Source organism: Epargyreus clarus, unplaced genomic scaffold (genome assembly GCF_041222505.1).
Source record: "Epargyreus clarus isolate Ecla_fem2 unplaced genomic scaffold, WU_Ecla_fem_2.2 ptg000008l, whole genome shotgun sequence".
NCBI lineage: Eukaryota > Metazoa > Arthropoda > Insecta > Lepidoptera > Hesperiidae > Epargyreus > Epargyreus clarus.
The window spans coordinates 982,757-996,167 of record NW_027332216.1 but is presented as its reverse complement, the minus strand read 5'-3'; the positions used below and the strand labels follow the sequence as shown (position 1 = coordinate 996,167).

At 36.4% G+C, this 13,411-nt stretch overlaps 1 protein-coding gene across 2 annotated transcripts in view; it reads right to left on the bottom strand.

The window, feature by feature from the left end:
- The window catches only part of LOC140744067 (uncharacterized), an 88,404-nt gene that overhangs the window by 74,068 nt on the left and 925 nt on the right, over positions 1–13,411 (bottom strand). The window lies entirely within an intron of this gene.

Here is a 13,411-nt window from a genome sequence, read left to right as displayed (position 1 = left end):
GCTCATGTGTTCTGTGGCACCGCTGTCCACATACCAAGAACCATGCATAATGTTCGCTGACAACGCAGATAGTAGGCCTTTCGATTTGTCAGTATTGGTCTTCTTTTTACAGCTCGACTTGTGACAATCTTTAATGACATGACCTAATTTCTTGCACCGGAAACATCTTGTTTGTTTTCGAACAAACAAGGCGGAAGCATCTTCACCCTTGTCATATCTTCGGATATTCTCCTGCAATAACTTTCCTTTAACAATTTCACTGGATAGTACCACATTCGAATTCTCTAAAGCCATTATAAGAGGATCGTAGTCAGATGTTAAACCGCTTAACATAATCACTGCTACAAAATCATCCTCTAAAGGTGCGCCTATCTCGCTCAACTGCTGTGACAATCCCGTAATTTTGTTAATGTAGCTTTCCATGTCCTCACTCTCATTGAGTTTTATTGCAAATAATTTTCTGAGGAGACCCAGCCTGCGACATAAACCTTTGTCCTCATATGCTTTCGACAAGCTGGTCCAGGCTTCATGTGCTGACTTCGCGATGCGTATGTGTGGAATCACTGATGATTCAACAGACAAAGCAATTCGGGCTAACGCTTTCTGTTGTTTCTTACTATCATCTTCCTTATTTTCCACGCATTCCCACAAATCTTCTTGTATTAAAATCATCTTCATCATGAATTTCCAGGAAATGTAATTTTCCATTCCTTTTAATTTTTCAAAGGAAATAAAATTCGATGACATTTTGTGAAAATTCGCCGTATTTTGTTTTTGTAGGCGACTTTTATTTTTACAAGATATTATTCAATATTATCCAATATTAATATTCGCGCGGTGTTCTTGTGATCTGGGCCCATAACCTGAAGGAGTTATGGGATAATATAAACGAACTTGCAGGATTAATCACGATATATTACTTGGAATCTGTACACTACATTATACATACACTTGACAGACAGACTGATCAAATCAAAGAGTGACACATAGATATATTTAAAAGTAAATTAATTTACATTGAGTTTATATATGTATCTTCAACATAGTCTTCATGGGTAGCATCTGTAACTTTAGGTAAAACAATAATACTTTTTGATGGACAGCATGCTTGTCCATCAATTCAATTTAATAAAAAATCTTAATCTAAAATTACTTGAAAAAATCTACTCTACTTCAAAACAATTGCCATTTCTAAAAAAGTTTCAACAATACCATTCCATAATGAAAGTTCGCTATAGTTAATCCTGTTTTATATCTCCAAGAACCTTTCCCCTATGGAATTTTTCTCGCCGACATCATTAATTACTAAGCAGTACAGTATCTGAGCAATTACCGCGCTCCATAAAACATAAACCAGGTCACCTCGAGTGTCGTGAATAGATAATACCGTCTTCGAGTGCCGACAGCCTGGCGCTCATACACTATGACAATACGAGCATGTATTTTGAATGTTGACCTATACAGAAGTTGGCGTTTGTATTTAAAGTATAATATTTTTGCTGTTGAGATTACGATATGGATTTCGCCTTCGAATATTGGGGTGTAGCGGCTTCCCGCTTCTCGTCAACAGATGGCGCTGTTGAATCACGCTATCGAAGTTTTATAAACATCTTGCATATATACAAGCTCCGAACTGAGACTGCCGGAGCACGGCCGCTCCCTGGGCATGATCACCTAGCCCACAGAGAGATCTCCCTTGGCCAAAGTTATTTAGATTTCCTTTTACTAGGGACACACCGCTATAATTGGGAGAGGTGTGGACTCTGTAGAGTATATATAATACTTTACCAATGACAATTGTTAGAGGAAGATGCAAGTTTTGGGGGTAACCTGCGTCGGGGCTGTATTCAAACCGCCCATGAAGCATCTATCATCTAAGCAGAGTACGATGGTTGCCAATTATAATCGGGACAATTGACATTACATTTTTTCAAAACAAATACGCACACAAAATTTACACATCAGTGGTCACCCATCCAACTGCCAGATACTCGCGACACTCTTGTATAGTAGGTAAATGGGTTTAGATTTATATAAATCCTGCGCCATGCGTTTTATGCTTCCTTTTACATATAATAGAACCAGTAACGTTCTCAAATCCATGTTAAGTCTTGAGCAGCATGCTGGATTATGGTTAAAATATTGTTCATTTTGCTTTCCCCACCTGCTCAGTGCTCATGTTGCAAAATAAATAAGCTGAAGATGATATAAGCATACAGCCAATTATCTAGATAGTAAGTAGCATACCCAATAAATAGGGCGGCAAACCCGCATAAAGTATTGCGCTGTTCTACAAAGAGCTGAGCTTTGCCGCAGCTTTCAGTATTTTCATTATATCTCCGGAGCTTTCTGCAGCGAAGCCTTTTGAGTGTTTGCGGAGACGGTCGGCTTTTACTTTGATGAATATTTGTATGAGTGATTTGGCCGATATTCTCTGTGACATATGAGCGCCTAGTAGGTATCTACTACGAGTATGTTCTATATATTTGTGATGTAAAGTCAAGTTTAAACTTCGTATAGGACTTGAAGTAATATGGAAATTATTCGTTGTAAAGATAGGGCGCGATTTACCACAAGATACTTAACGTTTATTAATACTTTTACATAAGTTTTTTTTAAAGAAAATAATGCGATAGTAAGATTTAAAAGAAGATATTTATAGAAATAAAGCTAAAATTCATGATTCTTAAATATTTTAACAGTGTACATTATTTTAACAACATTACTGTAATGTACATCTTGAAGTAAAAAGAACAAAAGGCGACGTTTTTGTGTCTATCAACCTAAGCTTAGATTACGAAGTATGTTTTGAAATTCGATCATATTGCAAAGATACGGCTTTTAGCTGTTGAGAGTTTGAGTGTCAGGGAAAGATAAAATCAGGGTATATAGTATAGGGGTATTGAATATCCTGCCATATAACTTGCCACCCTGTCGGCAAATAGATGTGATTTTTTTCTATCGGATATAAGTAATAAGTAGGTAAATCGTTCACAATGTGAAATTATTTTACACATGTAAACATTTTCCAAAAAAAATCTTGTTCGAAATATCATAAAGGAATTCCATAGGAAATAAAACAGGAAAAAGAATGTCTATTTTAAAGTCAAATTATTTGCACAATAGTTGAATAATAAACCAATATAAGGAATTCAAAAAAAAATCAAAAATGGCAATTGATGAATTGAAGACATACAAATAAGAGTCAAAAATACAAAAAGGTTGTAGGTACATGGCCTACGACGTAGCAATTGCGTAGCGCTACGGCGTAGATCGTAAAACCTGCAAACCCCTTTACTATCGAAAACGACAATCGTATAATTCGATAACTTAAGAAAGTAGAAAGTTTCTTTTTGACAATTTAGTAATCATACAATTTTCAACTTTGTTTTATAACTGTTTATTTTTATATTTAAACCTTAATAGGAATTTATGATTAGTATATGAGTTATAACATATTTTATTGATGATTTCTTCCTATTGTGCGGCGCATGGCTCAGTCGAATTTAAAGTCGTATATGTGTAAATGAATACTACTTGCTAATGCAACTATTATTTTGTACTAATGTACTGTTGTAATTACTATTATATTGTACTAATGTACAAATACAACAAAAACAAACAATTCTCCATAAAAATTGCGAGAATAGAGGTTGCAAAAAGCTGGCTATATAAACTCCTGGTATTGTATTTATAATAAACTACATTTTTTAATATCTGAAAGCCGGTGGCTGTCGCCTTTCAGATGACATATCGGTTTTATCACTTATGAACTTATTAAAAAAAGTCAGTTAAAATCATACGTATGTCCGTTTACATATTTATTTATTTTACTTATTTATTTTCATCTAATTCAGACATAGTCCGTATTTTGTTATTATGTTATACATAAGTAGGAGAATTTGAAAGTTTGGCAATAATTTGCAACCAACGTACCTAATCTATAACTCCACAATTGATGAATAATTTCGATGGGATTATTGGCAAAATGGTAATCGTTCTACCCACTAGTTCCACAATAGCTCCGTCCATTACGCATCACAGTTATCAATTATGTCAATCAAATACATCATCTATTGTGGGAAATCGTCGCGGGGGCGCTAAATCTGAACGTCTTTATATTTTTTTTTATATTTACAAATATGTTTTCCTAAAAGCTAATTTTTTTTTTTTTTTTTTTTTTTTTATATGTTTGAGCCTAACGATAAAGCAGACGTGCTACCTGATGGAAAGTAGTCAACGTCGCCTATGAACATTTGCAACACCAGAGGAGTCGCCAATGCATCGCCGGCTTTGAAGGAGAGCTCTTTTTGCACCTTTTTTGAAGAGCCCCATGTCATAGCGCTCTGGGAATACCTCAGGAGGAAGTTCATTCCACACCTTGCACGTTCGTGGCAAGAATGTCCGTGCAAACCGAACTGTGGAGGACCGCCACGGGTCCAGTTGGTGTGGATGGAACTTCATCCTTCGGCGAGTGGTGCGATGGAGGAATGGTGACGTAGGCATCAGGTCAAATAGTTCCTCGGAGCACCCACCATTGTAAAGCCGGTAGAACACACAGAGGGAACCTATGTCCCTCCGCAAGCTTAAAGGTTCTAACCGATCGGAGGTCCTGGGGTCGTTGACGATTCGGATCGCGCGTTTTTGCACGGAGTCAAGTGGGTTAAGTTGGTATTGGGGCGCCCCTGCCCAGAGATGGGAGCAGTACTCCATGTGAGGTCTCACTTGAGCCTTATACAACAGAAGGAGTTGCCCCGCAGTGAAGTACTGCTTCGCTCTGTTCAGGACGCCCAGCTTTCTTGATGCCAACTTGGCCTTAACGTCCAAATGACCCCGGAACTGCACGTCACACGATATGTCAACTCCCAGGATCCCCACACTTTTATCAATGGTGAGTGGAATACCTTGGAACCGTGGCGCTATGACGAATGGGGTTTTTTTAGCGGTAAACGCGCAGACTTGTGTCTTCGTGGGGTTAAACTCAACAAGGTTAAGTCGACCCCATGTCGAGACCTGCTCCAGAGAGTCTTCGATTTCAGACACAAGTCGGATTCTGCTTTCCTCCACGAGAGTCCGAGAGGTGTTTGCACGGCCTGTATACACAGCATCTCCCGTACTATCATCTGCATAGCAATGAATGCTGCTAGTTTTTTGCAACATGTCATTGATATGCAGAATGAATAGCGTGGGAGAGAGGACAGAGCCCTGGGGCACGCCAGCGTTAACATGCTTCGTGTCTGAGCAGCACCCGTCTACTACGACTTTGATTTGCCGCTCAGACAGAAAACTGGCTACCCATGTGCACAGCCTCTCGGGAAGACCGTAAGATGGAAGCTTCGCGAGAAGGGCCCTGTGCCAGACCCGGTCAAAGGCCTTAGCGATGTCTAGGCTAACTGCCAAAGCCTCACCATTACTCTCAATGGCTTGCGCCCATCGGTGTGTGAGATACACCAAAAGATCACCAGCTGAACGGCCCTTGCGGAAACCGTATTGGTGATCGCTGATCAGCCGGTGATCCTCGAGGTACCTCAGGAGCTGGGTATTAACAATACGCTCCATAACCTTTGAGAGCAGGGAGGTGATCGCTATAGGCCTGTAATTAGCCGGGTCACTGCGGTCACCCTTTTTGGGAATCGGGTGAACGAGGGCTACCTTCCACGAAGACGGTACTTGTCCTGTGGTATAGGAAAGCGAGAATAAGCGCGTTAAGATGGGAGTCAATTCGGGAGCACACGTCTTCAGCACCACCGCGGGGATTTCATCCGGCCCACTCGACTTCTTGACATCAAGGGACAATAGAGCTCGCCTGACAGCTTTCTGCGTAAAGCGTATATTAGGCATAGAACTCTCACACCGCGGGATGGTCGGCGGTGTGGCCCCCATGTCATCGAGAGTCGAGTTTGAGGCAAAGAGAGTGCCCAGAAGATCGAGATTTAGGTGTTTGTTTTACTTTGTTTAATAGTCATATTTTAAATTAATATTTATGTTAATTTGACATAATCTATGTTATAGTTATTACGTTTATTAACCACTGAGTACAATATTTTAAATATAACAATTTAAAAACTTGTTATGTTCACTTACTTATACAAAAACATACTTTATGATTTAGACATCTATTTACATTTACCTTACATATGATTACTATATGCATGACAGCTGAATTGTAGAGTCCTTTATTAAATTTTTGAATTGAGTCATTTTACTTAAATTGTTAAATTAATTGCCATATTTTAAGTGATCCTTCAGTTAAACCCGTGACATTTAATGTGTATGTGTTTCGCTATTTTAATAGTATTCCTAATTATTATAAAACCAGAAACACGACTGTTCGAGTTATCGTTTGTATTGGTTAACGCGAGTAATCTACGATTATAACTTGGCCCCAAAATAAACACGACTTCTCGCTAATGTCAGTAAATTTGCCTGTATGATTGTTTTACTGAAGTTTCCGGTGGTATTTATAAAGTGACTCACGTATATTTTTGTTGTGGCCACAGAGGTTACCACGCGATTGAGCCGCGGTCACGACAAACTCGTGATTCCGTGGACCGCGACTCATGATCGTATTTGCGCAATGAAACTAACGTTGAGAATGCGTCCTAATTAACATTCACGCGATCGTAACAGCTGCGACAAATATGTCGCTTATTTACCTGAAAATCGCGTACGCGTGATCTTATGACGGAATAAGTATTTTTTACAAACTTGAAATAGCAAAAGTATTCAACCTGTGGTGGTAAGTATCCAATAATAATAGTGAGCAATCCTAAGCAGGATCGAAATTCTATCTAAAATGCTAACGAATTTTCTACCCCTGAAGATTAAATTGGAATGCCTTGTGTTAGTATCTTTCTTCATTACACCCTCTAAAGTAGGACAAGACACTTAACACTTGTTATTCACTTAAGTAATAATCGTATCAATATTGGAAGACATTACACGGAGTATAAAGTACCTACCTATAGCTACCAGAGATGATCTTGAAAACAATTAGAGCGAAGGGCCTAATTCAATTAGTTTAAAATGGTATACTGTTCCTAATAGACGCAGGCTTATTTTGCTAACTCAGGAAGCCTTATAAGAGGCATTCTAAATTAGGCCACGGGGGTAGTAATGTATACAACTAAATGTAGGACTAGTAGGTACTATTTTATGGATTGGATATTAGAGCCTAGAGGTTTCAGTTATCATTTATAAACTACTCCGTGTTTGTTCGTCATTAAATTTGTTTTGGAGACGCTATTCATACACTTTATTATTTTATTATAAGCAGTAACAGCCTAGTGATTGATAACTCTATGTCTGTCTATTTTCTGGAATTCAACATTCAAATGCCTGTAGCACCCTTGATTTCGCAAATTTACGTGCTTAAAACTGTGTGTTCTTTAAAACTGTTCCCAGAAGTGTGTGAAAACCGATCCGTATTTGACGATTATGGTAAACTATAGCCTAAACCCTTCTCACTATGAGTGGAGACATACCCAGTGGGACAGTAAAGAGTTGACGACTGACGATCTGATATTACAGAATAAGCTAAATAGCTATACAGTGTTGATCGAAGCCTCTAATGGCGCCGAGTCACCCGCGCCTCGTTTCCGAGGCTTCGACTCCATTCATCATTGATAAAGCATTCCGGCGACTCATTAGGCGTTAGAAATATGATAATAATTTCAGTCGCACAGAACTCACTTGGCATTTTAATGGACTCCGTCGTATCGCTTTGTTGGCGATGAATTTTGTCATTTATTGCCGTACTGAAAATTAAGGATACTTATTTTGTGACCATTAAAGTACAGAATAAAAATATGAATTTGCATTAATTTGTTGTTTTATATTTCGATGGAAAACCAGAATATTATTGTTTATAGATGAATATAATTGTTATGGCAGTGCATTAATGCATTGTAGGTAGTTCCATACATGTCTCGTTTTACATGATGTCTGGTCCCAGGATAATCTCGCGCGGTGTCATAAGATACATACATCACTTTTCAAATTTATATATTGCTTTCTGATAGCTTTTTCTAAAAGAATGAATTTCATACCCACGTAAAGAAAATACTCGTAACGTACTACGTAACGTATAAGGTACGGCGAAAACATCTGAACCTTATATGGGAAAAACGTATTTTCCTGTTACAAAAAAATACCAAAACCTTTTACTTCCATTCGCAAGAAAATCTAACCAATATGTATATGGATAGAACGTGTAGGAAAACTCTAGAATTGTATATTTCCAGCATTTATTTATGCATAGCTCCTGTGTTTATGTGAACCGGAGCGCTATCAACTCTTTCATCATACATTACATCAACATTTCATGCAAGTATTTTATGGTGGTTGAAAATAATCTCCAATGAACTGTGATACCTACCTTACATAGTATAAAAGAATTTCCGAGAACTTGAGTGTTTTTGTACTAAATAAATTATTACGGGATATACGCTAGACGATAAAATACTTTACGGTGTTTCGATTACTACGCAGATTGCTCTACAGGTGTTAGTAGTAGTGGTAGGTAGTGGATAGTATTTGTCCTTGTAGTCCCGGGACTAGAATAGAGCTCCGGTATCCCCTGACTGTCGTAAGAGGCGACTAAAAGGGGGCTTCCAGGGTTGCGGAAGGCAAGAGTGCGAGCTCGAAACTTCCAACAAGCGACCCTGGGAAGGACGGGTGTATGTGTGGTCGCATACCGTCGTAAACACCAGATGGTATGAAAAAAAACGTAGTGGATAATATTAGTAGTAGTATGTAGTTCATGGTGACGATAATATAAGAATGGAGATGCTTTTGGGAAGAGTGAAATATTTCCGAACTTTAGTAGTTCTTTAGATAAACAAAAATTCTTAAGCTTGTTTATTAAGTTTGGTGAAAAAAAAAACAAAGACTTAAATATGACTTAAGACTTGTATTTTACAAACTTAATTAAATTCTGCATCTTCATCTATATAATTATGTCTTCTATACAATATAAAGTATTCAAATTTCTCATTATTTACTTTCGGCTTTATAAATTTAATTATTTCGTTTAGCAGCTGCAACTTTATTTACATGGTGGTCTTATTATGCAACTGTAATTACGTTACACTAAGTTGTATATTCTGGAAGGCGGCTGAGGGATAGTGAAGTAACCATAGTAGGTATATACTAGTTTGAAGATATACTGCTGTCAACAACACGCATAACTTAACTAAGGGATGGTATGTAGTGCAAAAATAGGTACTTATATACATTATATTACATTGTGAAAATTCAAAAATTTAAGTAGAATTACAAAAATTGTAAATAAATAAAGCTTACTTCATTCTATAATGAACAATGCACACGAAATGTATGAAAATAAATGTTTTCGTTAAGAATGTTAGTTCTAAATGTCAGTAAGCACATAACCAAACAGCAAAGCATGTAATGTCCCAAAAATAACGAGGACAGTACATTTCCATGCTATTTTTACCTGTTAATTTAAATATTAACTCGTTTCGTGCGCCTCTGACCTTTAATTTGAGTTATGTCTGGGCTTTTCACCTGTGGTATACGACGCTATAAAAGCTGATTGTTTATATAAAACACTTGGAGGCTTTGTAAGTACGTTCATACTCTAATAACAATATATTATGCATTGAATACACATAAGTGCCGTGGTAAATTTAATAAAAATGTTAAACACCTAAACATCTGTTTGTTTTTTGCGTTCACGATGCTGCTACGATTATCGGAATATTAAACAGACAAATAATAATAGAAAAAGTAGGATCCGTATAAGGCTGATCCCAACGACCTGCTAATTTTCATGATGAGATTCGTATAATACAAAATATCTGCGGTAATTTTCACATTGAGTCGTAAATGAAAACTTTCAAGCGCGCCACTTCAAAACCCTAAACAGACACATGTTATTTAACTAATAGAGAAATTCTTAGAATAAAATTTGATATGACGTCCTTGAAACATATATTCAAGGATATCGCATCGTAAAACCCACAAAATATTCCGCATATAATTTCTTGTCTGATATTGTGTAGTCTCTAATATGAAAGCTTACTACAATAAAATACAAGATTGTAATAAGCAATCCTGTTATGTAAGAGGAAAACTGCTCTTACTTGCCAATTTTTTCTTCTTTCGCACTGTAATGCGTGTAATGTATGTATTTAGGTAATCATATCTGTACCAAATATACAAAAGAAAAAATAAATTACCAATTACTGGTTTCTTCGCAGGAAATGGCCATAGTCAACCAGGCTAACCAATTGTCCATTTGAACACTTCACACACCTTCTATATATATTTTTCCTTACCTTCTATATAGATTTATTTTTCTCGTAGATGGAGGGTAATGTTTTTCGACCGTATTTATCGATATGTGTATTTTTATGTTTGTGTATATGGTGTATCTTTGGCACTTTCCACAGCTTGGACTGCCGCACATATAAAGTGGCAAAAATAATATTTTTAAGTAGTTGCGTATTCATATTATTTTCTAGTTTGTTAAACAACTTAGTTCTCAAGGATTTCTCACTATTCACTAACTCAACACTGTATGTAACAGTAATTGTAACTAGTTAGACGTGATTAACGCACAAATACAAAGACAAACGCTTAGTTGAGTTAACATTTCACACAATGTAGTGTTTGTGTTTAGACCCGAGGGGCGGAGACCCAACAAACAGACCTCAAGACGTACGTATATATATGTATATATACGTAGGCTTGTAACAAACACTTATCCCGCTGGGAATAACTCCGGGCCTTGTGACGTAGAGAGCAATTCCATACTAATCGATCGATACGAATGTTGCGTAGAACGAAAGACTTCATGTCGGTCCTAAGAAGTATTGTTTATTTAAAGTGAGAAATTTATTATGTTTCAATAACTATATAAATGTATAACCAGCCGATATATAGTATAAAGACAAGACTTAAAAATATAGACTATGACTAGCTGACCCGACAAACGTTGTGTTGCAAATAAATAAAAAAATATTAAGGGTGAACAGCCCTTAATATTTTTTTATCACTTAGAGGTGTGAAAAATAGATAGTAGCCGATTCTCAGACCTACTAAATATGTATATAAAATTTGGTGAAAAGCGGTAAAGCCGTTTCGGAGGAGTACGGTAACTAACATTGTGACACGAGAATTTTATATATAAGATTACTCACAATTAAGACGAATCTAACGAAGCCTCAAGTGTATGCGGCATACATACAATCATACGCATAATCGAAAAAAAGTATCTTCCACGACCGGGTAGAAAATCTTGTAGCTCATTTGTAAAATTACTATTTACGACAAATAAACTGTTATTGAATCGTATATTTCTAAAATTTTATTATTTCTGTGAGTTCGAGCTAATCTTGAAAACGGACCTAATTAGATTTGACGTAGGGTTATCGGAGGTCCAAGATAGTGGACCCGGCGATGGTCGTGTCAAACTTTTAACACTGTTGAGCTATCCGTATTTTTACATTATCCTTAATTATCTGGAGTTACTTAGGAATAACAATTACTATTTGTACATCAAAATGAAAAATGATGATATCAACAATTGAAAGTAATTGTTTTTTTCCCCGCATTTCGTTTGATTTACCTACTAGTATCTGTATGTAGTAGGTTATTTATTTTAACAATATGGATACTTTTCTATTGTTAAAGTTTTGCAATGCACACGGTCGGGAAAGGGACCAGAACTCGTCCTAGACTCTTAAATAATTTATAATGATGCACAAACAGCTTTTCCTTTTAACCCTTAATGTATTGAAGACATTGAGGCATTCTGAAAGTGTCTAGGTACTCAAGAGTTAGTTATGATGTAAGTCAAACTTTAAACGCGGATAATCCCAGGAGGAGAACTAGCCTTAAATAAAACAGGACTTGCTGAAACTTACTTGCCACCGTTTGAAGACTAAATTAGTTAATAACTGTTGAGTCAGTCTGGCTGTTCATTTTGATACTAGATATAGTAATTTGGTATTATGTAATGGATATATTCATCATACAATATTGTATTTTGTAATAAACATTAATAATGTACTTAAAATTTTGTTTGTAATTTAAATATACTTGTAATTTTTTACGGTTTAAGAAGGTTGAAAGTTTCCAAATTTTGGAAAAAATGACTCATTTTACTTGTTGTCTCTTCTGTAAATGGTATTTGTATCAACTAGATGTACATATTAAATAGATGAAGTAATATAAATACTTTTACTATGACTATAGTAATTTGTATATTTGTTTTGTACCATACAAATCTTATATATAAAATTCTTGTGTCACAATGTTAGTTACCGTACTCCTCCGAAACAGCTTTACCGATTTTCACTAAATTTTATATGCATATTCAGTAGGTCTGAGAATCGGCTACCATCTATTTTTCATACCCCTAAGTGATAAGGGTTGGTCATCCTTAACATTTTTTTATTTATATGGCAATACAACGTTTGCCGGGTCAGCTAGTATGTATATAGAAGACTTAGTGCTCCAAGAACCTACCCAGGCAAAATCAAAATACTTATACGTTTATTACTATCTTTTTACAGACATTTTATTATAATTCTGTTATTCAGCAATTGTGTAGGTCGCGCAGTATTGGCGACAAATTGCGCAACAACCTTGTTCTAATCCTTTGTTGTTGCAAAAACGTACTATTGCGCAACTGCGTTTTAAAATATTCAGTCGCGTTATCCTATATTTTACCTACAATCACCTACATATCTTTTTGGGTAGGTGGGATTGTACGACCAATTTCAAAAGGATATGAATTATTTTCAGTAACATGTATTTCTGAGAGTAGGGGTGTTATGGTATGGTACAATGGGGTGGTACGAATACATTCACTTATACCGATATTTATCGGAGAGAGATTTGGATCCTTTTTAATAAGCCTTAATTATTGTTTGAATACTGTCTAAATATATATAACTCAAATGTTACTGACTGATATAGTGATCTATCAACGCACAGCCCAAACCACTGGACGGATCGGGCTGAAATTTGGCAGGTAGATGTCATGACGTAGGCATTCGCTAAGAAAGTATTTTGATCAATTCTACCCCCAAGGGGATAAAATAGGGGATGAAAATATTACTTCGTAACGCGAGCGAAGCGGCGGGCAAAAGCTCGTTTACTAATAAAGTTTAAAGGTCCGCCCTTTTACTTTACCAAAGTGAAAATTGTCTACAGCCTTTATTGCCTAAAACGACTCGTTTGGAATAAATCACTTTAGATTAATGACAGGAAAGGTCAAGTTCAATGGAGATCACGATATTCACTAATAAAATGCGCAAAAGGGGACAAGAGAATGCTTCAACGTTGTGAAAGACGCGGCGACATTTCATAAACCCTTTTTTATATAATATTTTGATTAATGAGGACCTAATTGCCTATATAAGAGTAAACATGAACTTTT